This window comes from Chiroxiphia lanceolata, chromosome 13 (assembly GCF_009829145.1).
Source record: "Chiroxiphia lanceolata isolate bChiLan1 chromosome 13, bChiLan1.pri, whole genome shotgun sequence".
Classification (NCBI taxonomy): domain Eukaryota; kingdom Metazoa; phylum Chordata; class Aves; order Passeriformes; family Pipridae; genus Chiroxiphia; species Chiroxiphia lanceolata.
The window spans coordinates 10,870,339-10,898,201 of NC_045649.1; the positions used below are offsets into that span (position 1 = coordinate 10,870,339).

The following is a 27,863-nucleotide window of genomic DNA, read 5'->3' on the forward strand; positions in this document are numbered from 1 at the left end:
CGTGGTCTGCTCTTTTTCCTTCCAGGAGAGCTGGAGCAGAGTCTGTGAGCCTGAGACTAAATGCAAGAATGTACATGCATAAAGGGGGTTCTTAATGTATGATTTTTCTCCAACTTTCCCCCTCACAATGCATAGGCAGCTTGTGGAAGGATCCTTTTTTTTTGTCTTCCGAACTTGGCCTCGGGGTAGTGCTCGAGCTGCAGGACAGGAGCTGTTCAGAGCTGCCACACTGAGAGGGTGGTGTAGAACCATGCAAGAGTTAATTTGATTCACTTTCAGCTAAAATCCATGATTAGCAGCTCCTGAAGCACAGCTGATGTTACTGAAGTGTGTTGTAAACTGTGGTTACCATCCTTTCTTGCATGGCTCAGTTAGGGACACATACTGGAAGTTCTTGTAGTCTTGCCACTGGTAGTCTACCAAAGACCACTGGAAATACATAAATAAGCTGAAATGTTTATATACCTTCTTGTTTGGCATTAAATTGATTTTCTAAGGATTTTTAAATTTAAAAAGAAGATTGTTCAAATGGTGTTTATAGTTAAAAGCTGTGTATTTGTTAGGGTTTTTTGTCAGTCTTCTACTTTGTGGCAGAAAAGAAGCTGAACTGTAAGTAAATCTTCCTGTTTGAGAGACATGACATGATTCTGTTTCCTCAGAATTTACAGCTCAGGTTTTTAAATATTTATAGTAAACTTCTTTTGCTAGAACTTAATCTGTAGAAAATAATTAGTGGTCCAGTGGCTGGTGGCAACTTTTCTGAGGTACTTTCAAAATGGACCTTTTCTATTTTATATCTGGAATCATCATGAATGTATCCTAAATATAACATGAGCAACTGATTAGAAAATAGTCTTACCTCAAAAATGCAGTGTAAATAAATGCAGCCAGCCATTTGACATCTTGATGGATGTTAAAACTCATGAGAGATCTTAAAACTGTGTGGATCCAACTTTATTTTCTAAAAAGTTCTAGTGGAATAACTGAATTTATTTTATGTTACAGCCCCTAAATAGGTACATATACTCCCTTCTTGAGTAATCTCCTAGCCCAGAGATTTGGTGCTGAATATAGCATTTATCAAATCCTGTGCAACAGGTCTCAGTGAAGCACGAAGGAGATTGAGATTGTTAGTGCTTTAAGAAGAGTATTTCTTGCTGCTACAGCAGCTTTTTAAGGAAAAACCATAAACCCCATTGATTGAGTGGGCTGGAGGAGGAATATGTCCTCTTAGCCCTCTTACATCCGTATTTGAAGCTAGTTTCTGTGCAAATTATTCAACAACCTAATGTTGGGATGCTAGGTTGTTGTTTTTTTTTAAAATCTTTCTGTATAATGAAGTGGTAGTTTCCCATAGTGCAAAATACCAGCAAGAAAAAAGCAGTTGGCTCCATGCAAGAACTGACTTGTAAAGAATGCTTTTGTGTGGTGATGGAGGAGTCTGAGGAACCATGAGAGCAGACCTGGTAAGTGTTTTCCTTGTTTAAAATAAATAAAACGTTCTCCTACGGGTATATAAAACAACTTTTGCTTCTGTATGAAGCAATGTTTGACTCTTGAGCTTAAAGATCCTTAAGCAATCAAATGCTTCTGAATAGTTATTGGAGAAAGTAATCTCTGCTCTCAGCTGAATTTTCGCAGGTTTAAAGTTCATTTACTCTACTAGATTTGGTGACAGTGAAATCTGTAAATAAACTTGATTCACATAAACAAATTGCTTGGTTATACTGCCTGGCAGTGTAACACAAAAATATCTGTTTGAACTTAAAGCTCCCATCTTACAAAAACAAACTAACAAAACTACAAAACAAGTCCACCTTCCTGGTCTGTACAGATTGTTGCATCAGGAGTAAAAAGAAATACTTCTCTTACAAAAATAACATGATGTGGTTTAGGTGGACTATGCATTAAGGGTTGCTGTTTGCATTTCCCTCCTTCTGTGACCTGTTTCCAAACACGACTGTTGTTTGTTCTTTCAATAAGTAAGGGACTGATCAAGGCTGGGTTGGGATTTTTTCCCCTCTTCACTGTAGTGGATCTTGAATCAAACTTCTTTGTGGTTGCCTGGTAATAAGTAACTATGAAAAGACTATTCTCAGTTAGAAAAATCAATGGCTAACTCAACAGCAGGTAGAAATCTTTCCTATTGTCTTCCTTCAACGCATGTTTCCTTTTCCTTTTCAAAATTTTTCACTGCATGGGAGGAATAACTTATAAAATAATGTAATTATTTATATAAGATCATCTTCATCCCAAAATGTGTTTTACTAAATTGATGTTATGATATCAATTTGTATGCATCAAGATAACATTAAAAAGCCATCTAATTGCTGAAAACTTCAAGTATGTCTGAGCCGCAGCGTGTACCATCTAGTGCATCGCTTCTGTGCTGTGTCGAAGCCACGTACTCCAGCTGTAAAAGGCAGTTTGAATTCTCCTGGCTTGTGGCATTGTTTGTTTGCAGACAATAACACTTTCAGGTAGTGGTAACTTATGTGGTATTGGTGAGCTACTGCCTAAATCCCACAGAATCCCATTACTCTAAGGGGATAGCTGAGAAAACGGGATTTTGTTGCCAAAAAAGCCCCCAAAAAGTTTACTCAGTATCAGTGGGGTCAAGAGCCGAGGGGGTGAGAGTGGTACTGGCTCCAAGGAGGAGCAGCCAGTGCCAGAAGCTGTCCTGGCATCTCTGGCTGTGCCCACAGGCAGCTTTGGCTCCTCTGCAGCACTGGCAGAGACCACACGCTGCCCCGGACCTGCTCCCCTACACAAAGTGCTTTATGCAAATACATGTGAGTACTTCTAAATTCTTCAGAACAAAGTCACATGATGGTCTGTCAAACACAGAACAAACTTTTTGGAGACTACAGGCAAATACAGACGCTGGGAATCTGGGAGCTGAAGCATTAACGTGAAAAGGAAGGGATCCAACTTTTGCAGTTGGTTTCAATACATAGGGCTATGTTGATTTAACCAGATTTGTTTATCCACACACTTTTAAATTTGCTTTGTTGCAGTTTCTGAGTGCATTCTCTCAGAACTTTCTGTTCTCGAATTGTATTTCAATTTATGTAAGAGTGTTTTTCCCTAATAATATACATGCTCCATTTGTTCCTTACTGATTTTTCCGAAGTATTCTTATTTTCTCTCCAATATACCCTCCTGGCTACTAACGCAAAGATACTGAAGGTGCAAATTGAAAACAGTTAGCTAAATAGTTTCATCATTTACTGTGAACATAAAATGATCTGTTCTTTTCTGTGTTCTTTAAATCAATAACATCTTCCATTTCATGTCAAACTCCCCCTGCAGTGTTAAGGTACCTGACAGGGAAGTGGCCTTGCTTTCATTTTTTTCTTTTCTTGTGTAACGTACCAATTAACAAAAAGAGGGAATGACTTCTCAATAAAGACCATCTAACAGTTTTCTAGGAAGTCCCAGACCAGATCTTCTCTCATTGTTGAGAGTAATTCAATTTCTAGGAGAAAATGTTCCATTTTAATACTGGTCAACTTGAGTATACAGAAAGGTTTAAAACCAAATCTGGTCTATAGCCCTTAGTGCAGCCCAAATCACACCTGCAAGTACAGGTAAAAGGTTTAAGCAGTTAGCCAGGCACTGATTTTTCAAGGCAATAATTAATTTTCTGGTTCAGGAGAAAAAAATCTTAACCATGAACAGGAGAGGAGATGGAGATGTTTTCTGATTCTTAATCCAAGAAGTCAAACAAAACCTCCTTGCCAGGCCCTGGAGCTGCAGCCAGGGGACTGGAATTCATAAGTCCTGCAGTTCCTCTAGGAAAACACTGTATAGCTCCTCAGTCACATACTTTTTTGGACCTTTCCTAATCTCTTCTATCATTTCACGGTCTTGTGAATTTACATTGGGCTTGAAGTTTTCTTTGGAGAAATTACAGTTGTAGTATTAAGTCCCATTGACTTTTATGAAATCTGGAATGCCAGAAAACATGATCATCATTTCAAGTCAGTTAAGAGTCTTGGGCAACTTTAAAAGAACTAACAAATAGGACAAGAGACCTGAATAGCTTTTCATTTCCCTGAACAAACATGTGGCATTTATTGCTTTATTTATAGAAAGCAGCAAATTATTCCCAAACATTTGTTCAATTGATCCAAGGGCCAAAAAACACAAGCCATGTAATGGCAGTGAACTCTGCCTTCTCTTTAGCCAGGCTGATGCACTAAAGTACTCCTGCATTTAACAGCATAAACCTAATGGTTTTCAGCAATTGATTCTAATATTGTCCTGTAAATGAGGGTGATGGCAATGAAGCAGCTGAAAATAATGTCTTACTGCATCCTTCCTAAGCGTGTCGTGCCTAGCATGTTGGGTTTGTTCTATTATTAGATATCTTTACAGGAAATAGCAAATAATTTACTCAAGTTATTTGTCTCATTCTCTAAATTGATCAGTGGCCTAAGAGAGAGTGGAGTGTGTGTGGATGCAGACTGTTAAATAGATGCTAAATCTCATCCAAAACAAACAAACAAACAAAATTTCTAATAAATACTTCAATGTCAATGGAATATTTAAAATGAGTGAATATATTAAGAGGCTACCTGCTAATTTTAAAAGTACAGCTTAACATATTGTGCTACTTTATATATATATACTGTATATACTTTATATATTGTCTAAGTAACTTGCTGGGACCAAATGCTGTCATCCACTTTACTACTGTGAATGGTGCAAACATGCACATACTGGAGGCACATTCAACCTACAATGACTTACTAAGAGAAAAATGTAACTCCCCCACATGAGAGTTACACTTGAAATTTACTACATTTTTCTATTTCTGCTTTTTTAAAAAATAGTGATCTTTCTCTGTTTCATAATGATTCATGGCCCTGGATACAATGGCAATTTACACTGAAGCACACATCTGAACTGTACAAAACAGACTTCTGTAATGCTCTGTAACTGAGTTTGTAAATGACACTGGTTGCACTTATACATTTGGCATAAACATCCTATCTACAAATAATTTAAATAGAAAATTGATTTTTTTATTTTATTAGATTTTTATCAGCTAATGTGTTGCATTTTATTTTTACTAAAACTCTAAAATTATTTTTGATATAGTTACTTCAGTCTTCAGAAAGATTAGGTTTGTGTCTTTAATACTCTGGTTTTATGCATTAAAGATGTAGGTGTCAGTGTAAAGCTGCTGGACATTTTTCTAAGCAAGAGCTTGAAAATAATAACGCTTGCTTGTCTATGAAGAACACTTTCACAGAAACAAACACAACCCTAGGGATTGCTGTATTCAAAATCAGACAGCGTCATTTCAGACGGACCTTCAATTCAGGGCTACATTTTCACAATGTCAGACATTTGCAGCTATCACATATGCATAGGGAATTTATTTTAGATCAATTTTTCTCACCAGGGACAGAACCTTGCACTTAGTAAGTGGCACTGAGCAGGGCTCCCAGCAGTGCCAGGTGCTCTCCAGTAAGGGGTGGTATCATCTGCCTTGTGGAAACCAGCCCTGGCTGTGCTTCAGCTGCACAGCACTCGAGAGACATTAGCAGCAGGAAAAAGAACAGGGGGAGTGTATATGTAGCATATACAGGAGCCAGTTAACTGGATATTGATGTCTATATTTCGATTCTTTTTTTTTCTTTTACATCTGTTTTGCTAAAAATGCGTTATAGTGATTTCCAATAGTTAAAGAGTAATCTGCACAACAGTGTACATACATACAGCACTTGGAGTACTTTGGAACTACTGCCATTAAAAACCCTACAGTGTCAGTCGTGTTGAACCATGCAAGAATTTTAGATCTTACTATGGAATAGCAAGTATTTGTTGTGGGTATACAGAAATTATGTTATGCAATCTCTGTACTCGGAAGGTCCACAGATTTTGATGAAAAGATAAATTGAGTCCATCTGTTCTGAAATGGCTCCATTTATGATCTCAGCAGAACAATGTATTTCCATTTCCTGCAGATTTAAATCTTGTAATCTAATCCAATTTCAGTGAAGACAAAGAATTCTTTTTAACAATTATTGTACTGGAAGATTCTTCTTCTTCTCTCCCCTAAGAACGGTCCTGAATAGCCCATGCACTGCTTTCATCTGAATGCTCCAATAATTTCCTAGTACTTTCTGTATGTACAATGTCCAAAACAGGAATGGGAAGACCCAGATATTATTAAGTACCTTGCTCAAGACTGCATGTAAAAGTGTCACAGGGCAGGCATCAGAGGAGCAGAGTCCAGTTCACTGCCCAATCCTGTGCCTCAGGTATGTAACCACTTCTTCAGCTGCATCCCTTATATGTTGTCCCACATTGCTGAAACTGCATTTAAATTCCTTTCCAAGACTCCCAGCCCTAACTGCCCCAAAGCATCCTAATGGCTGGGCAGCCTTAGGCAGCAGAGCCTTTCCTATTTGCCCACCAATACTGGAACAGGAGCTTTGAGAGCCACATAAAGCTGTTGTGCTTGTGGTGTGTGCACTGAACTGCTGCTCATCCGAGAGAGGCAATTCAAGCTCATTGCTCGGGCCTACGGAGTGTGGAAAGCACCAGCTGGATGCCAGGACAAAAATAAAAACTGTATTTAGTTACTAAGGTATTATTGCAGTAATGGTAAGTCCATGGATGACTAATACATTGCAGCTGTAGGTAGCCGGGCACACACCTGCCTGCCACGGGCTGCGTGACTAACAAACAGCTCCCCTGATAACCTAATCCAAAACCCACAGAAATCGGCGTTTCTTTCTATTGTTTCCAGTGAGCTTCGCATCGGACTTACTGTGTGGTAGAGCCAGGCTCGGTCTGAATTAGCAGCTGTGTGTTCAAGGCTCAGTGCACTGAGGAATCGTTGCCAGCCCAATGAAACTCATATGAAGCAGTCTGAGGAGACTCAAGTCGTTGGAGCGACGGGAAACGGGAGCTGTGGGATGGCCGCGGTGAGGCTCAGGTCCCTTGTCCCCGAGCGCAGCCTGGGAAGTGGGGAGTCCTGCCAGGAGCACCCCGACAGTAGCCAGATTTCAAAAAGCTGGCTGTAAACCTTCATATTTTTCAGAGCCCAGGGCAGAAATTTTTTTGCACCCCTGTACAGCGCCGATGCTGATGGGGTGGGCACATGGACACTCCCCGAGCTGTGCGGGATGGGGTACTGCTGACCCCGGGGGGGAGCAGAGCTGAGGGAGGCCGGGAGCCCCTTTAGGCGAGGCTTAGGCGATGCCTCCCGTAGGTCCCGCCGCGTCCCTCTCGCAGGAGGCAGAGGCAGGAGGGGCGATGCCGCGGCGCGTCCCGCCCTCGGCGCGCCGGGGGAGGCTCCGAGGGCCCCAGAGACACCTCGGGCGGCGGCGGGAGAAGGAGGAGGAAGAGAAGGAGGAGCAGCAGCCCCCGGTCCCAGCCCCAGCCCCGACCCGCTGCTCTCCCGCCGGTCGCAGGTGAGAGGCCGCCCCGGCAGGGGAGATGCTCCGGGAGGGTGAGGGCTCGGGGGTCGCGCTCCGCGGAGCACGAATTAAAAGCGTCGAAGGTTTGCCGTGCAATGGTTATTTATTATCTCTTATGACACCACTTGATACACTCGGAGCAGCGAATAAATGTTCGGGCCCATAAATCTTTTCTCTCAAGTTATTAGGTTTACAAAAAGGCGGATTTGGCAAAGCTGCGAGGCCTCAGAATTGAGGTGGGATTCTGCCCGCCGCGTGAATGGAGAACTTTGAGTCTTTTGCTTTCAAAAGTCAAAAGCTGACTGCTCTAGTATGGAGTGTTTCAGATCCTTTTAGGCTTGCACTTTTTTAGCACAATAGGCTTTAAATTGCTGAAGGAGGTGCTTAAATATCAGAGAGAACTGAAATATCAGCAGAAGTTTGGCTTGTGTCTTTTTTACTGCTGAATAGGTAAAAATAGGTACTTCTAATCTTGGTAGGATGTGTTATGTATTTTTATAACAAGTTAATTAAGGGATTAAAATGCTTTAATACATATAGCACAGCAGACGTTATTGCAAGGATCTTACGTTTGCCAGTGGCAGATAAGGAAATCCTAGAACAGGGGAATATCATCACCAACAACCCAGTACCACACTGAAGAGAGAACCTGAGACTTCTTTCATGACCAGTGAGAATGTGGTCAACACAAGTGCTGAGAACTAGCAGAGACACTTAGAAAGCATTTTTGGACACACAAAGTAAATATAAACTGTAATGTTTGAATTTGATTCAGCACAGAAGTCTGTTTTCCTCCTCTCAGATGTGTTCTATTTATTTGTACTGCTGAGAGCCTGACACCCGTGGTTGTGGCCCAAGACCATGATGTGATAAGTGCTGTGCGAATATAAGATGGGGGAATCCACATAAATATACCTAGAAACTGTGGTTTGATTCTGAAGTGTTCTTGGTTTATTATGGGAAATAAAATGTCCTATGCTGACCACTGCAATATGAAAATTTCTTCATAGTGGGAAATAAGATGTAGCTGTACCTGCATTAGTTACCTTACTGCTTTCTGCTGAGATTCATGATGGGAGGGATTGTCTTTTTTTTTCCCCTTTTCTCTCTTTTTTTTTTTTTTTTTTTTTTTTTTTTTTTAAATAAGGACTTGGGAACTTTAAAAAGCACTCACCTTAAGAAAAAGTACCATCAAGAAATTCTGTAGCTATAATATATTTTGAGGATAAATAAGAAAAATTTTCAGTATTATTTTATGCAAGCAGGATTCCAGGAGAAAAAGTTTCTAGGAGGGTCATTGCTTGTATCTAGGTCGAAATAAATAAATAAGCAAACAGTGGGATAGGGTAGTTGTGTTTGTGCTGAAGGGGTTTCTTTGTTTGTTTAGGTATCCGGACCTTTCAAATGTTGAAGTCCTATCCCGACGGTTTTTATGATCCCTTATAGATAGAGGAAGAAGAATGTACTAAGTACTTCTGAAAAAAGTCTCCATTGCAGTGGTTGACATTAAAACCGTATTTTGCCAAAGTCACCCCACCTTGACAGGTTTCCCCTATCCAGAAATGCGGAATGGAAAACGGGTATGTAGAATACCACTCTGAAAACAGTAAGCCAATACAGGTTCCAATGGGCCATTATAACTCTGTTTGTGCTTCCAGAAGCCATTACTAACAGCAATTAGGGTCATTGGGGGTTCTTGTAAAGCAGCCATAAACTTCTTAATTTTTCTTAATGAAGCTAATGTCAACACCATTAAGAGTAAACAAGGAAGAGACTTCATTCCCTAATGTATGTGGGTATTTATGTTCTCATGGCTTTGTGCTAAGTGAAGAGCAGGTGCTGGTTGAGAGCTAATTATTTTAGGGTGTAAGCCTAGAGGTGATGATCACCGTTTTCTGTTAAGGTGGGTGTTTGTGTAATTGCCAGTTGCTCTTAAATTAAAAAAAGACAGTATCCTCCCTGAATTTACAGCAAAATCTCTAAAATGAAACCTTAGATTTATTTTTGTGTTACAACTTTGGCTTGGGTTTAACATTATGGATTTTATCAAAATTACTTGTTCTGATTATGACTTATTATGAGGCTGTAAAACAGGGTGAAATACTTCACCCAGTAGATTGCTCCCTCAATCTCATTGGTTGTGTGAGCATCCGCCTTTATCTTTATGGAAAAGGATCCAGTCTACCTCGATTTGTTCAGTGGTTTAGGATAATAAAATGTGATAGTCAAACTGCACTAGCATCTGGCAGGGCTTCTGCAACACAGATGTGATTTGGGACTTTTTCTATACAGAAATAAATCAAAGAATGCTTATAATGATACAAAATCAGCCCGGGAATGGAGGTGTGTAAGAGCAGCCGGTGGGATGGGTGTCAGGGTGTTTGCTGCTGTGCGGGGCCGAGGTGTGGGTCTGTGCTCGCTGGCACCGAGGGAAGCCTTGGCCACTGCGCGGCCACTCGCCGGGTTCTGCTGCTCTTTTGCTCTCTCATCAATAGCTGAGCTCACGAGCAGTTCCAAAGTCATACTGTTAAAGTGCAGTTACAGACCTTACTGAAACCAAGAAGGTTTTCAGACGAAAACTGTACCTGGTAGTTGAGCCAGGAGATGATCGCTCTTGTCTTCCCTAATTAAAGCCCAACTCAACATCCAAATTCTTACGTGCAGTCTCTTTAAAGCACCTTATTGAGGACTGAATACTGCATGGGTAGGGAGATAATCTGTTAAGGCAGCATCTGCGAAGTTTCAAGATGATTATTTGCTAAGCTGACAGGAGTTACAGTGTGAAATAGTTTGTAAACCACTGTTGTAGTTAAATCATCTTGTATCACAATGGGAAGTGCACTTCTTCCTGGGGGTCATTACGTAGAATTCACGAAGAGTCTGTCTTGTGTTTGCTGAAAAAATGAATTCTCTATTTCGTTTTGAAAACAGTAAAGACGTTGATCTGGGATTTTCTCCTACCCTTATTTAAAAAAAAAAAAAACCACAACTTTTCACCTGGAAAAAAATGCTGTGCTATAAAATTAGGAGTTTTATAACACTCTTATCTCATAATAAAAATCATGATCATCGTTATCTCAGAGACTTGAAAATCCCTTTGAATAACGTTGGTGGTTACTTGTCTTTTGCCTCTTACACCATCCTATCTTCCTGAGACTCCTTGAGCAGGGTCCATGCTCTGTCTCGTGGTGCCAAGCAGCAGAGTATTCCATATGTCCTGGCAGAGGGACATTGGGTCTTTCCTTTACAAGTGTTCTTTGCTTAACAAGTATAACACAGGATAGCACAAATAGGCTGTAATGATATTTCCTGCACACCATGTGTAGATTGCTACTGCTGAGTGTTACCTCTTCAGAGTTAGTAAAATTGAGGTGTAAAAAGTGGAACAATTTTCTCTAGGTTCCTCAAAGGTAAACAGTAAAATTGAACAGAACATGAGGCTACTGTTCCTTTTTCTAACCAAGGCATTGTATTACCTCGGTACCTCAGTACCTTGAGTTTGTGTCAGAAAATGTCCTTCAAACCTCTTTGTTTTGTGTAGCCTGTTTACAGTAGCATTTTTATAAAAATCAAATAAACTTTCTCCTCTGTAGCACCGGCTGCTGTTTTGAATTTTACAGCACAGACCCTGCAGTTCAGAGGCTTCAGGTCTGCTGGTACTTTAAAGAAGAAACAAAATCAAAGCTGGCTCTTATGTGACACAGGGCCACACATACCAGTTTTCCTAAAAGCTTTCTTCACAGCTAATGGCCAAAATGTTTCTCTCTTAACAGCTGTTCTGTAATCCTCATTTCAGCATTAAAAGTAGCTTCTGGTCTGTAATTACAGAGAGGGAACAAACAGGGTGTGTTTAACTTCTGTTTCTAGGCATAAAACTAAGTGAATAAATAATGCATTCTAGTTAAAAACAGAAATAACAAAGATTACCAAGGCTGCAACTGGCATAAGTCAGAGAAAGGTGAGAAGTTTCTTTGAATACAAGTGGCTGCTTCTGGCAGCTTCTGAAGTGCCCCTGTGCTACAAGTGTTCTGTGTGCACTGCAGGACATGTGTCTATGTTTGCTCTGCTCAGTAGCTTGTGGGGTCTTCTGGTAAAGATAATTAAGGAGTTAATTTTCAGGCTCATTCTCCTGTGTCCCGCATCACAGTTTGCTTAAGTGTAGCGATAGAGCTTTGTCCCATCTTCTGTTCTGTGGGATGCAGAAATAAATACTTTGAAATCCGAGTTGTCATTCAGCCCACAACAAAAGGAATGTGTTTTTGAGATGCTCAGTAAGAGTAGCAATAAATCCTTATTTTATTTTTTTTAAATAATGCTGCCTTGTAAATGGCTGGTTATAAGGCCACAAGCATAGTCTTGTAATGTAATCAATACAAAAATGCTTTAAAGGGCTTTGATAAAGTTTTTAGGTCTTGAGACTGCATGTTTTATTTCATGGAAGGAGACAACATAATAAGGGTTTTATAGGTAGATAAATGTAGAAATAATTTAACTGTGACGTGACGGTACAACTTTGGTTTCAGTTTGTTGCTTTTCATTCAATGAATTTTTGTTATGACTAATAATGATTAGTTAGCATTTCAGTGAGTTGAATAAAATATTTTAGTAAGATGATTTTCATTTGCAATATAACCTGGGTTTTAGTCATTATTGACTTAAATAGTTAATATCCAATCTGTGATGCTTTATGATTTATTTATTGATGTAAAGGCATACATTCATACTGGGGGTTCTTTTAAGAACTAGTTGATGATCAAACCACATAGCAGTGACTAATTCTTACTTGGATACCCTTTTCCAAGTAACCAAAATGGTGAGGAAACAAGCATTCCAGTAGAATGACAGAGCACGTGGAAGGGCTGGGTAAGGAGTGCAGCTGGGAAGGAGCTCCAAAGGTGAATGCAAACAGACTGAGCTCACTGAGGTTTATTCAAACTCAGCTGAAATTAATGGAAGTGGGTGATAAAGACCTGATCATTTAAATGCCAGATATTCTTAGCATCTGGCTCATGTCAACCTGAGCCCATCTGTTAGGGTATTTCAGGCAGGACCTGCTTGCTGGAACAAGCTCAGACTTAGTCAGGCTGTGGGGGAAAAGCCAGACTGGGTCAAGCTGAGAGAGGATGAACTTTGTATTGCAGCTTTTCTGTGTGTCTGAGTTTTTTCCCTGTTATTGCTACTGAGCATATGTGGGACTGAATCAAAAAATTAGTTTCAGTAGCAGAACAGAATTTTGGTTTTAGTTTCCTCATTTGAAAGGAAGTTGGGGTACCGCTATCAAAACTTTCTCACTTCCTCACACTTTCTGCCTGGTCTCCTCCTCCTCCTTTGCCAGTGGTTTCAAGCCTGCTGCCATGAAGATGACAGTCATTTCAATGCCAAGGAAACAAACATTTATGTATTTGTGAGATACACATTTATTGAAATAAACTAAAACAAATAACAGAAGATGTGAGAAATGTATGTAGGCATTACTCATACGTATTAATCAGGAACTGAGTTTGAGGTTAAAATACTTTAAGAATTCTTATCACAGATAAAGACAATGGACAGTTTTGATACTTGAATTGTGCAGGTTCTTACTGTTCTGCTTATTCCATGTGTAGTACCTGTACTAGTGTATGTAGACCCTGTGCAGTTTATTAGAAGACAGGAATAACATAGAGGCAAAGTATACTTCTGTGGCTTTATAACTTCTGGGTCCTGGGAACTTTAAATTCCTTCTGCTCACTAGTTATGTAAAAATGACTAACGATGTCTGTGTAAAAAAAGTGTTTTTTTTTTTTCTAGAAATATCCTTATATGACTTGAAGAATGAACACAGGAGTAAATGCAGTGAAGGCAGGGATTTTTCTGGTGTAACTAAGCTGGCTCAAGGAGAGCTGCCACTGAAAGTGGGCAGCACTGCTTGCTTCCTGCCCCTGTGCCCCCACCCCTCCCTGGAGTCAGCACTGGTGCTCAACTGACCTGCTGCTGAGATGATTCATGGAACTAAATGGGCAAAAAGAATTTTTTTGAATAGTATAAGCATTTTTTAAGTATGATATTTTTTTCCTCTGTAGGAACAGAACAACCAGGTTAGAGGAAGTGGCAAGAACGTCTTGTTGAACTTCTAGAGAGACAGATGGGGACGGTTCCCTCCTTTTCGGTGGTGGCTGTGCTGTAAAACTGAGCTCCTGGTTTCCAAGTGGTAAGTTATACTTCTGCAAACATGCTGGAAAGTGAGCTGGACTGTGTTTTGGTTGAATGTATTGCCAGTTGCATTGTGATCCCAATTCCAGTATTCTTACGAGTGAGATCTGTTCTTCTGTTTTACTTTACAGCAGGAAATGAACATAAAAATATTTCACTGTAGTACTTTTTAAAAATCACCTATAGTTTTTTGCAAGTTCCTGAGGTGTATCCTGTTTTGAATTTAGTAGTTTTACTTTTTATTTTTAGATTGCAATTGTAACAGTTACAATCAGCTCCCCACCACCTTTTCCCTCAGGATGCTGCCCTTTTAAAGTAAGGCAGAAGATACTTTGCAGTGCTAGAGCAACAGTTGACATATACTGTGGTTTGCTTAAGAATGTACAGTGTTATTGCACATAAGATAGTAACACAAAATTCACAGCTGTTGGAAGATAGTCAGAGCTAGGAGTTGCTCTGAGAAAGTGAGATTTCGTTTGGTAACAGTATAAACACCATGTTTAGCTTTCAAAGAAATAGGAAAAAGCATATAGTTAAAACAATTGTAAAAACAATTTCATGCCGTTTTTGCGATGCCACAATAGGCAAAATTCCACGCAGGCAGTTTTACTTTCCCCAGTGAGCTGATGTGTTGATTGCTTGCATGTTCAGAGCTCTCTTGCAGGGTTGTAGAACATGATTTAGTGACACAGGTTGTCAGTGTGAGCAGAACCACATGTGGGTGTTAATTGCTTCTGGTCAGGTGCAGACCAATTAATTAACGATGTTGTTAGATAAAGGAGATTAAATTGCAATTAATGAATAGTATAATGGAAGAGTAAAAGGGGAAGTTTTGTTTCTCAAGATTCTGGGCAGATTTAGGCAAGAAATAAGAGTTACTCTTTTCTCATATTGGCTCTGTGTTCCATAACCATTTATCAAGCATGTTTACACAGGGAATTTGGATGTAGTTGTAGCTAAACTGGTTTATCAGAGTAGCATTAAACACTTGTTTTACAAGTTGAATTAATTTTTGTCCTACTTTCATGCAGGCAGTTGTATTTGGAAATACATTCTGCTGTATTTTGTTCCATGATCATTAGGCTTTCCTTTGAGCTGCCAACAAAATCTGTATACGTAAGGATACATAAACATCTATTAGTATAAATAAATAAAAATAACAAAAGTGTCTTTTCTGAAGGCTGTAGAATCTAAAAGATACTGATACTGTGCTTGTTACTTTTTACCTTTCTGAATGTTTTCTTCATCACATTCTGTGTATCAGTATCCCAGGCATCATTCTTTGGGCTTGAGCATTTACAAATAAATAGCTAATTCTTTTATGAAGCACTTGCCAAAAAACCCCAAACAACAAAACTTACTACCTACTGGTAAGGCTGAGGAGTGTTGGTTGTAGAAAGTGTGGGAAATCTGGGAATTGGAAAGCTGGCAATCAGTTGCAGTTTTTACATGCTGTAAAAAATATTCTCACTGTAAACTGAGGGCTTTCAAGAGGGGAAAAAGTGAAGTGGGTGGGAGGAAGAAGGATTTCTTTAACTGTGCACTGCCCTCCCAGAAATGTGATAACTGCAGGTTGTAGGCAGAGGAGACCTAATTGTATTGTATTGTGATACTATAGTGGACTTGGGAAAAAACTTACCCTGATCCAGAGTCAGGCTTAGGTTTCTGCCAACGTTGAGATGAGGACTCTGGAGATATCTGAATGGGAAAGGAAGCCTGGTGAGTTTTAAAAGCACTTTTGAAGGCAGCTGCCTAATACATTGGAGAATAAGTTGTCCAGAAATATTGGACCTAGCAGTGGGCAGGGGAAGTGTGCAGACTGAGTGGGGAACAACTCTATCCCTCTTTTTAGCCTCATGGTTGAATTTAGTAAGTTCTCTTTTGTGTGGTAGTTAGTGGTGGTATCACCCTGATTTTTGCCTTCTCTGCAAGATACCAGCCAGCTGTATTTGTGTTCACCCTATATGTGAGTGCTTTAAGCATCTTGGGTCTGGGTGCTGCCTCTCGGCACCGGCTCACTGAGCCTGCACCACGGAAACAATGGCCCTGGATATTAAAATCAGTTCTGACTCTCTCTGTTTGAAGTAGACAAGTTTTTCTGGAGTCCCAAATGCTAGGACCACAAGATGCATAGGTAGTTGTTGGGGGAATTTTTAAAGCAGCTTTCCAGGTGACACTGGTGATTGCTGGTCAGTGCAAAATGAACAATACAGCACACTGTTCCCTGAATCTTCCTCCTTGAAGTGCTCTTTAGGATTTGCTCAATGCTCTCCAGGGTTCTCACGTCCCTGTACTTGACACCCCCAGGTGTACAGTACAGGCTTTTCTTTGCTCCATGAGAAGGATTCAAGCAGATTTGGCTTCTCTCGCTGTTCCCTCTGCTGCAGTGTGACCCTCTGGTCACTCACAAACCCTTGGGTGGTCTGTTGCGTGGTTACCACACAATTTGAGTTCAGACCTGAAAAACTGGTTTTTGTATGCACTAACCACCTGTTCTGCTGGGGAACAGCCCAGGTAATTGTGGATGGTCTTTATTGGTGTCTTATTCAGCAGAGGAGGCTGAGCACTGATCCTTCCTCCACGCAATGCCATCCAACCAGCCCTTCCTAACTGTGTCTGAACAAAGGACTGTTATGTTTAAAGAGTGTCAGTAATGTCCACCTGAACTTCAGAACACATATGTAGGCTCCTGTGACAGTCATAAGGAATTTGTGATTACAGAGCAGAGCTGCTTATGATGGCACTGTTTCCTCATCTCCCCCAGCACTGTACACGGTCAGGCTGTGTGTATGTCTTCTAACATAAATGTATATTCTTACTTTGGGGAGCAACTTGGTAATTATGGCCAGGCTAGTTTTAGACAATAGCCAGGCAGGTGACAGGTCTGCCTTCTAACCTAGAGGGTGACTGCACAAAATGTTGCCAGGGAGCAAGTTAAAATGCCATAGTTATTACCTGTGCATAATGTTATCCTGCATAAGGTAAACGTGAGGCAGGTAATTCTACTTTGCTTTACAGCAGGCTGTGAGTTTGTACATTGGCAGTTACTATGGGAGATTTTACATGCTATTAATCTTCATGTTTTAATCGATCTGCTAATAATTTGTTTGTGTAACTAGGTAGGTAGGTTTCTTTACCGTGGTGGCCTTTAAAAAAAAATCTTTAAAGTATGGATAATTTGATAACTTGGACAGACCATTTATAGAACACAAACTGCATTGTGTGCCTTTTGATTGGAAGTAATTCTTGAGTCATAAGAATCCCAAGATCAAGTTGTTTTCTCTAGTTCTAAGCTGCTTGGGATGATTACCTGTATTCCCATAAAATAGTCCTTATTGTTAATTCTTTTCTATGTTGCCATATAGCTGACAGCATGGGTTGTGTAGCTGTATAGCTAATAGCAGGTTTTACTCAGCTGCTCTTTCTCTGTTTAAAGAAGCCAAGCCTTTTTTTTTACACAGTAGCAACCTGGTGGGTTGTTGCACCCTCCTTGCACTATTGCCAAACATAGCTTTTGGTTGTGAATTGTTTACAAAAAAGAAAAAAAAACAAAACAAAAACCCAAACCAAACAAACAAAAAGGCATTTCAGAACTGTAGGCTGATGTTTCACTTCCCTTATGAATTTTTGTCTACTTTTGGCCAAAGCTGAGGTTTTTTCCGAAGCCAAGTGCTAAAAGCTTCATTTAAAACACAATTTTGTGATTTAGGGTCCACTAAAAATATCTGCTATCTTTAATATTCTGATAAAACACTAACATTTTAAGTCAGTGGGCTAAATTATTCTTATAACTTCCTTCCTGTCTTAATGGAGAAGTCAGCAAACTTTTAAGCATTTTCTTTGTGCTTATGACTTAAGTTTTTATACCTGTTTCCCTATAATGAAATATTAACTTCAGATTTCAAGCACACTAAGGAAGGAATATATGGCAAAGATTATCTATGCTTCTGGAATATGCCACACAGTTACCTTGGGTTTGTACTTTCCTATAGCTTGTTTGTACAAAAGACTAATTTCTGAGCATGAATTAGGAGTACTGACACAAACATCTGCTTTTATTGATGACTTCCTGGCATTTCTTTTGTTTGACTTCTGCCAGAATGAGAAATGTCTTTTCTTCTTGGGGATTTCTTGAGTTCCTTGATGCGTCACTCACTGAATCATCCTCGTTCCTTAGACTGACCCCCTCCTGATCCTTTCTGTAGGTCACAGAACAAGGGCAGGCTGGGGAAGTGCTCAAGCTCTTGGAGGAGGAGCAGTCACCAGGCCAAGAGATACTCCCTGTCTGCAAGGGGGGAGCATCAGACCTCTGGTCTGTGTCAGCCCTGGGAAGGTCACTCACACGTGGCTGTGATCAGAGTCCCTTGGGAAGTGTGGTTTTGTGCTGACTTCCAGGCTTCATCTCAGCCAAAGGAGGAAACTTGAAGGGAAACTGATAAAATCTAACACCACTTAAAAGAACTGATGCATTAATAATTGTATTTGCTGTCATGAATATAATTTTCTCTAAATCTTAATTTTTGGTTATTGTGGGTGACTCAAGTCCTTGATTTTTGTTCACAGTACAGATTTATTTCAGCTGTGGTGGTGATAAAGTGGACAACATCTCATGTTCCTAGTACACGTAAAATCTCTCTGATATTTGAGATACTTGATTTACAGCTTTGGTTTTACTTTATTTTACTACTTCTGTGTGTCATCTTGCCAAAGAAATTGGGATTTCATAAAATTGGTGTTTTGTCGAGTTTAGTGAATGTTTGTTCTATGTTCATCATACCAGTCTAGTGTCTAAATACTAAAACTTTTCTTAATGCTTTCCTTATTTGTGCTTGATATCTGCTACTGACAGTGCACACTGTGTTTCCCAATGGGACACTTCTCTTTTACCCCACTGAGTTTTTTTGAACATCACTTGAACTTCTGTGCATTTCTTACAAATCTCCTGTCTTCCCCAGGTACCTTTTTTTGAACTCCACCTAAAGCTGAGACCTTGTGTGAAAGATGCAGAAAGTCTTTTTCTGTGCTTGCCACTGAGCTCATTCAAGTAGTCGTGTAGTTCTGTAAAAGTGCTGTGGAGTGACTGGAATGCTTTGAGACCTAAGTTTTGACTGTTTGCTTGTATTTAATTTCTTTACTGTCAGGGTTTTCTAGTGCTTATATATGCCTATATTGATATTTAACAAAGAGACAGTGATGAAATTATTGGTGTAGTCCAACATATTTGTGCCTGAATACAGTACCTGCTTACAGTCATTTTAAGGAGTGGATTAGAACTTTTTAACAGAAATACATACAGACATTTTCACTTACGTTTTATTCCTTCCCTTCCTCATTTCTGACTTGTTGTAGTGTCTATATGCCTAGGCTTAGCATGGTGATAAAGTAGTAAAATTCTGGATGTAAACCAGTGTTGCAATTTAAATAAATGCTACAATATTTTTATGTCTGTGTGTAATACATAGAGTACCTAAAAATGTAGATTTGCCTGTTTTATGCATGATTAATGCCACTGAAGGATTGCATATGGCTGATGTTTTTCCTTGCCCTGAAACACTTGGGTGTTAGCTCCTGGGTGAAGTGAGCAGACTCAGTGATAGATACAGATACAGGATTTGTCATATTGTGCTTATATTGTATTTCAGTGGTTTCTGCTTCATTTCTTAAAATTTGGCTTTTGACATACTTTCATTTTCAAGCACCGTGGTATTTCACAGTGAAAGTTTATGAAAGTCAGTTAAATTAATTTAAAACCAACAAAAATGAGTGAAGTGTTAGTGCGTGGTGTTTGGATTTGTAAATATTTGGGGATTGTGTTACTTCAGAAACACTACACACATGTAAATGTTTGCCTTTTTCTTTTCTTTCTCATTGGGAACTCATATGTCTTTTGAGGCTGGTAATGAAATGCAAAAATACTTGGTTTTGAGATTAACCTGTGGAAGGTGTGTAAGATAGAAAACATGTATTACAAGCTGCAAAATGGTCATGAAATGATTGATGTTTTTTCAAATAGTTCTTTTTATCTGCAAACTTCCTTAATTATTCCTCCCTTATTCCTGCCTTTGAATACAGATCCTTTTGGTGTACATCTTGCCACGCAACACTTGTAAGTTGGAAGGAAAGAATATTTTTTTTTCTCCACATGAAATTACTTGATTTTTAGGCAGCAAACTTGAAGTGTGATTTCATGGTGGAAGCATAAACCTGGCAGTGAAAAGATGTGAGTAGTGCTCACAGGGTGATTCTAGCAAGTCTGATTTATTTCTGGCTTTTTCTTTCTGTGAAATGTTGATAGAAATAAGAGTACATGAGGTTTTATTTACTCATCTTGGAGGCTCCCAGACAAAAGTGGAAAGCATTCTGGACATTAACAGTAATTTGGCTGCTGGAAGTTGCCCAAAGTACTGGCAGTATGTTCTTGCTCTAACTGAAAAATAAAGTAGCAGTTCTCCTTCCTTTAATAAGCGCGAGTCTGCTTGGATCCTGCTCAGCAGCCTGTTGTGAAAGTCATCACTTCTAATAGCACAGGGCCCCAGGGACCACCACAGGGCATTGGCTGGCTCAGTACTGACTCACAGCCTGAAGCGCTGGCACTGCTCATCTAGAAAAATGATGCAATTACGACTCTCCTCCCTGGTCTGGGAAAGCGTCTTGGACCTCCTCATTCACAGCTTCGGTTTTCAGAGATGGGCTGAGCCAGCCTGACTGGGGTGAGTCTTCCCTGCTTGCGTGTACTTATCATTCCCCATTCTTTACAGTCTCGATTATTTCCTGCAGGTTGTGGAGTGTGTATAACTAAACTGCTAATGACTTCTGTTGGATGTTAAAAGAGAGAATTACAGACCACCCTGACTACTTGCTTAGCAGAGCATAGAGGTCTGTTTTCCCCGACAAGCTGATCTGTTGCTGGCTCTTGTCTGGCATCTCTCTGGGCTGTCCTCATCCTGGGGCACATGTGGGATCACAGTTCTTCCCATAACAGCTGCAGCAACATTTTCAGGTTAAGGAGCACGTTCCTGCTGTCACCTCCTTGTCCAGCCTCTGCTCAGCAGCCAAATGCTCTCAGCTGTGTTGGCTGCGCTGCCCACAAAGCTGCTGCCCACAGTCAGTGACCCATCTGCCTCTCAGGCAAAAAGAAACAAAACCTGGGAGAGACAAATGGTTATTTTTGAGCTGATCTGACTGCATATAGACCTAGAAAAGTGACAGGCACGTACCAAAAGAATGGTGTGCTGTGGTGACAAGACAGGAGCAAGTGGTGGGGAGGAAGGGCGAAGAGAAGGAGAAACTTGAGCAAATATTACTGTAGACACCCCTGTTGCAGAGCCACAGCCAAGACCTGTGGATTTAGTTCTTTAAAATGAGCAGCATAACTTTTCTCTCTAGATTGCTGTTCGTTAAACTGATTTAAACTCTGTGTATAGGGAGGATGGTGATTTATGAATAAATGTGCATTTGCTGCAGCAGGGAGTTGTACTTCAACACACTCCTCACATCTCTCTGCACACGTGGGCCCTTCCCCCGTTATATGAGGGTTTGCTGCTCAGGCAGTGAGTTGTGTGTTAGCAATGAGGAAGTGATGGTAATGGTGCATGTGTCAGCTTGAACCAGGCCTGAAAAAGTGCTGGTGGTGTTACAACCACGTGAAAGAAACTTCATGATTTCATCCACTGTTCTGTCACGCCATTGCTCCGAGACGCTGATTTCACTTGCTACCGAAAAGCTGGTGTTAAATGAAAGATTCCCCCACCAGCCCCTGTTTCTGTAACTGAATTTACAGCACTGATTCACTGTGTTGTGTTTGTAACCACCATGTCTGTCAGGGAGCTGAAGGGTGGACATTCTGCTGTCCTTAACATCATGCATTCTTATTTAATTATATATTTATTTTTAAAAATAGAATGCAATTACACATAACTTAATTATTTTTTTATGTGATGTTTAAAGCCCAGCATTGTGCTTCCTGCCACAGCTGAACAGACATTCTCCTCCAGGAATTATATCAGTTTCTGGAAGTATGAGATTAAAGTCCAGCAAAATATTTAAGTGCCAACAGAGATGTTTACTGTAATGAATTGTTATAGCTCAAAATTATTTGTGTTTTATAAGCTTGGGACTACTGTATTCCTAAAAAGTCTTGTGAGTATTCATTATAACATCAGCACCTTTTGTGGGTGGATGTTGGTATTAGGTCAGCTCCTTTGTGAAAGAAAAAGGGGATACACTTGGAGCCAGGCAGTAGAAAATCTGTAGGAGAGCTAAAAGCTGGAAAATGGATTTAAGTTCGTTGCTTTATCCACAACAGTTGTTCTTCTCATACTGGTACTTAGACCTTCAGAAGGTTTGGAGAATTTGTATGTGTACAGGATGGAAATAGGGGATTACAGATGAGAGAAATCACTCTGGAATTTATTATGCTTTAACTGCAGGATGTGGTCATTGAAATAACATTCTTGGGCTTTTGGCAAAAACTCAGTAATTTTGTGTGAGTTTGTAAGACAGGGGTAGCCAAGTTCAACTGCAGCAAGAGGTAAGATGAAGACGGGGATTGAAGGCTCTTCAGTGAGTTGTAACATGTACAGCCAGCATGCTCCTTCAGGTTGTAGTTTAGGAATTTAAAAATCCCTTTTATAGGAGAAATCAACACACTCTTGACTCTTCTTGTGCTTTTCAATGTAATTTTGATGGTAGTTTGGGAGAAGAAGTAGTACCAGTTTTATCTAATATTCTTTGCTTTGTTCTGGCTTTCTTTTTTGCTTCTGAGCATTTCTGTTGTTTCTACAATAGACTATCTTGGATGCTTCTGAGTAAAATAAATTTTAGGCTAGTGATGAGTTCAATTTCTATTTCCTTATACTGTCATCTAGCATGGAAGTGATCTTTAGAAGATCTACAAGTGTGTTAGAACCAGGCAGTAAAATAGAAAGAAGTACCGCATTATTTATAATATTTTTAGTTTGATTTATAAATCAGTGTTTATTAAAATATATATAATATGAAATAGATTTTAAAGAGTTCTGAAAAATATTGAGAGTTCTTAAATAAGAACTGTGTGTAGCTGAGGGGAAATAATAATAGTAGTGTTGTAAAACAATATCTGAAAGATCTGCTCGTTAAGGTAGATTTTAAGTATAGCACAGGATTTTAATGATACAAACCACATTTTTGTTTTAAAATACTTTCATTCAGTTAAAATTACTGTAATGAAATGTGCTTTTTACAGATTAGATATAAAATTGTTTCAAACCAGTACTCAATGCACATTATGCCACAGTATCTTGTCCAACGATACTCCAAATAAATGTCAGTGTTTCAGTGCAAAATAATTATTAGTGAAGCTCAAAAGAGATGGTAAAAGAAACTTGCTGTAAAACATTTTGCTTCTCAGTGTAAATGTGATTATTTGAAATAAATTAAGATATTTCTACAATTGTGGATATTCAAGATGAGCATTCAAATTAGAGCTCCAACAGAATTGGTGTCATCCTCCTAGCAGGGTAAACCTTGAGTCTCGTGGCAACTTTATAGTTTTAAGTTAATAAATAAACTCTGTAGATAACCAGAAACTCTTGGTGCATTGCAGTGTATCTTTACAGAGTTTTGTTAAGGTGTCCACTGAATCAGTCAAAAAGTCTGAGTAAAGACAGTGTGAACACTTCTGAAAATAGTTATCATTAACAATTTCTATTTATGTTGAAAAAAATTGAGTTACTGGTGGCAATATAAAGCATATCTAATAACTACACCAAAAGAAAAAGTGAAGGAGGCTTTTTTGAAAAAGAAGTCAAACAAAATCAGTGTTTTTTTAGCTTCTGTACAATTTCCATAGCCACAGTGAATTCTGGGTTTTCAGTTTATTTAATATGCTGTTGAATATCTTAAATAAAACTGGGAAGAATCAACCAATTTTGCAAGTCTTTACTCTAAGCAAAGTTAAATTTGGTGAAATATGGTAAGTCTGGGATTTTATAATACAGAAAGAATCCATCCTTCTCTTATTGAATTTGTTATGTGAAATTTGTGTTTCTTGAAGCTAATTAAGTCTCCCTAAAATTAATCAAGAGCTGTTGTCATGTCCTTCTCTTCTTTGTGCTCTAATACTCCAAACTTAAAGGAAACATCTTAAGGACATCTAAAGGAAACAACTTAAAGGAAAACAGTAATAGACAGAGGTGTTTCTAAGAAGGAAGACCTTTTGTTAATACTGTAGGGTTTTTTCCCCCACTTTTGACCAGTTTTAGCTGATAAAGTTCAGATAGTTTAAAAAACAACAACAAAACACCAAATACAGCAAATCTGTGCTGCAGGTGCAGCATTGATCCACCAGCTCGATATTATACAAATAGCAATTTGGTAGGTGTGAAAAGCAACTGCTGCGGTAGCAGCGAGGTGCAGGGCTCATAATGTAACTGGTTAAATGTTCTTCACTCAAAATGAAAGTGCCCCACAAGCTGTTGCCAGGGCAATAGGCGCCTGTGGTTAGTGCTGAATGCAGATCAAAAAAATGGCTCAAAGTACTTTGTGTATCACTTTACTGCCGGAAACTTGCTGCTTATCAGCAGACGGGTCTTTGTGCCTCCGAGGAGCTTCGGTTACAAATTCAGAGAGGATCTTTCTTTTTTTAACTTCCCTTCCCTTTAGATTTTGATGTGAAATATTTCTGCCAGGTGCTATCCTTGTTTGTAATGTCTGTGTATGATAGGAAGGTTACTGTCCCTAGGGCCTGATCCCGAGAACACTTCTAGTGGAGCAGCAGCTTGATCCCTCTGTAACTGAAGGGAATCTCACATGCAGCTCTTTATCCAGGTCTCTGGCAAAATTTACACTTTTAGGCATATCTTTTAAAAATAAAAATAATTAAAAATCAGTGCAATTTTGTCCTTACATTAATTCTCTAAAGACCAACTAGCTGTGTAGTAAGTATGAATTACTACAATTAAGCACCTTCATTAAAGTGGGATGATTTTTAAAAAATATCATGGTTTATTTTTCTAAAATCACGAAATTTCTGGGACACTCTAAGCTATTTGGGCATCCTCCTCATTTTCCCAATTGAATACCAGTTAAACCACTGCCCAGTGTTGCCCTCCAGATGACACTGGTCCATTTCAAAAGCACATTAGGCAACTCTCATGATCACCAGGGACTCATCCTTAATACTGGATACATAATATGATGAAAGTAAAGCAGCAGCTTATTTGGGCATTCCAGATTGAACATGTAACAGGTTGAACAAAGTCTTTTTATCTGCTTTTAGGCATGCACAGAGTCAACAGGTTTGTATCTGCCTTTTCAGATGAACTCCATGAGATATCGTAGTTTTTTCCCCTCTCATCCTCCTCCAAGGCTGTCAAAATGCTTCGTCAGAATTTTGACCTTTTTCATAAGAACCTTTTCCAGTACCACTTAACTTTTATGAATATGGATGCATGTTGGGCTTGGCTAGGTACAGCTGAGTGCTGGCCAAAACCTAATGGAACTTGGTCACAGCTGTCCCAGAGCTTAGGTATGGACTGGACATTTATCCCAGGGGGACAGAATGGAGTGCCTATTGGGGGTGATGATTCAAATAGTTTGGGTATTCTTGCAAAAATTTAACTGAAAATGACTATAGATTTATTTTAATTCTTGTTGCAATAAAACACTTTGCATCCACTCTGATTTTGTGCCAGATTATTTGGCAGTTTCCCACGCCTTTTGGGTTCCAAAGTGGGTCTCTAATGACGGAGCTTTGGGGTGAACAATGAAGTAGATGTTGATACTGTGCCTTCCCAGCACACCTATTTAACTTGTATCAGATTTCCCACTGACATCTTAATTTGGATTTCCTGCTCTGGCTTCTTTTTCAGTCTTTCAACACTGCTGTATAACCATGTACTCTTCCTCTTGGTTCCTGCCCCTGCTGAGCGTGTGCTGGATTCCAGCATTGAATAGTGACCATCCAGGGCTCCAGCTAGTACCTGATACTGTGCTGAGCTATTGAACTCCTTTGGCATCTTGTCACATCTAACCAGTTTTTCCCAGAGTGCATGTAAAGCTGGTAAAGTAGGAAGAGAGGAAGACAAAGCCAAGGACTGTTACATATATATGAATTCCCCTACTAGACGGCTGGTGCTCTGCATTCAGGGATGATACCTGACCATGTCTTCTGATCATTCTGTCTACCTGGAGGTACAATCTCCTGTTCATGATATCCTAGGAATATGCATTTCTGCCCTTCTCGTGCTCCAAGACAAACAAATGTAGTAGCAGAATCTTTCATTTCCATAAACAATAGCGAAGTCTTTATCCAGACTTGCGAGGTGCAGGGAGGGTATGTTTTGCTGGTTTGTTTTTTGTTTGTTTTTTTTTTTTTTTTAACTAGTTTTCCTGTCCTATTGTCATATTTGCAGATGTGCAATATTTTATGCTGGTTTAAATTATGCACTGTTTTGCTTCAGATGCTCTTCTTGGGGTGTTTTTTTAATTGCTGATATTTGATCTTGTGCATAATGAAACTTACTGAAGTACTTAAGGGTTACATGATTTATAATGCTGTGAAATTTAGTAAAATATTTTATACTATTTTTAACAGGGTGTCCTTTGCTGTTACAGAAGCTTTGCTTGAAAAGCATTGAGGTCAGTTAGCATAAAGATGATGCCTCTCATCATTCTTCAGCCTTCTTCTCAGACATTTCCATCTGTCATTAAATGTGTTTCAGTCAAGTTACATTCATGCTGCAGTGTGCCACAGTATAATTAAGTACTTTTTCTTCTATTGATTGTTTGGGTAAAGGTTCATAGTATGTAGAGATAGATTGAGTAGATTTTTCTTCTGTGAACTATGAGGGGAAGAAATGGAAGCATTGTTAATGCCTTCACTGGTCCTTGGAGTAAAGATTCCCTCTCTCATTGCAGGTTCCTGTGTGTGATACATCAGAAGATTTAGTGTCAAGGATTATACCTGAGTGGGCTGCACTCACTCTGCTGCAGGAATTTCAAAATGACTGAGCAGGCCATAGTGGAGTGGAGAAATACAGCTTTTGCCAATGAATCCTGTGGCTTGTAATGGTAAGAAAATGCGTTTCTTATCAGTGGTCTCAGTGAGATTTTGGTCCACAAAAGCCTGGAGTAATGTGCTATGACAGCTCAGCATTACAGTCCAGGTAAAAAGTGATTTTTGAACAGCTGCTCTTGAGGTTTAACACCCTGCCCGGGGTTGGTTGGGTGCTGACCAATGGGAACCTGCACGAGGGTTTTGGTGCATACATCACTATTTTGGAAGGTTCTTCTGTGGACTTCATGTTTCTCTGAGGCAGTAACTGCACAGCTTTTAAGGGAGGTGACTTTTGCTGTAGCCTGAAGGTTTGCTATGTCTATTGTGTTATTTCAGTTTTGGAATTAACTAGTTTTGTTTTAATACTAGTTAACTGGACTTAGTATCAGCAAATCCAAAAGATGAAACTGCTTAAGGAGAATTTAATTTAAAAGTGTCTTCTTCATTTTGGCTGTGCCAGGTGAGATAGCCATGTTTTCCCTGGTGAGTCAGTGCTTTGTTGGTGCAGGTTTCCAGTAGCCTGTTGGAGCTGGGAGCAGTTTGATGGGGCTGGCTGTCAGACAAAGCTTTGAAAATCATAAGATGAAAGATAAGATGAAACAAGAAGACAGTGGATTAGGTCTTGGTGGTGTTCAGACAATCAAAACTTAGCGTGGCATGTTGGTTGTCACTGGAAAGCTCTCACTGCTTCTGCGTGGTTCCCTCTTTGTGTCATGCAAGAGAGCTTACAGGCACTCATGAATGCTTGGCTCATGTTGTCTGGATCAGAGAAAAATATGTATACAACTCCTAAAAATTTTCTAGTGTGTGTTGCTATCAAGTGAGGCTGAAAATACAAGATTTCAGAGGTTTGCAATCCTTTATCATTCTTTTATTTCAGAATGAGTCCCAAAAGGACCTTTCCTAAACCAGATATTACATTTTGGAAAACTGTAAAAAAAGGAATTGTGTGTGTTTGACTGCTGGTGTGTCCTGAGGTAGGGTATGAATACCCTACAGTAGAAACAATGCTTCTATTAGAAATGTCTGTCTCCTTGGTGGTGTTTTTAGTATTTAACCTCCAAGGGAGGGAACTTCCTCATTGCAAGTGTTAGTTTTAGTTTTTTTGGCTGTGAAGTACGGATGTGGTGGTGTAGCAAATGTTGTACAGTGAAGTTTGGGGAACATTAAAATTCCCCTGAAATAAATAGAATATA

The 27,863-nt window shown here is 39.6% G+C and overlaps 1 protein-coding gene across 1 annotated transcript in view; it reads left to right on the forward strand.

Moving 5' to 3' along the window:
- Window positions 1–7,326: 7,326 nt before the first annotated feature.
- ADCY7 (adenylate cyclase 7) overlaps window positions 7,327–27,863 on the forward strand; it is a 60,311-nt gene continuing 39,774 nt past the window's right edge. Inside the window, 3 exon segments of the mRNA XM_032701373.1 lie at window positions 7,327–7,433; window positions 13,502–13,629; window positions 26,529–26,681. The gene's annotated coding sequence lies outside the window, so the exon portion shown is untranslated.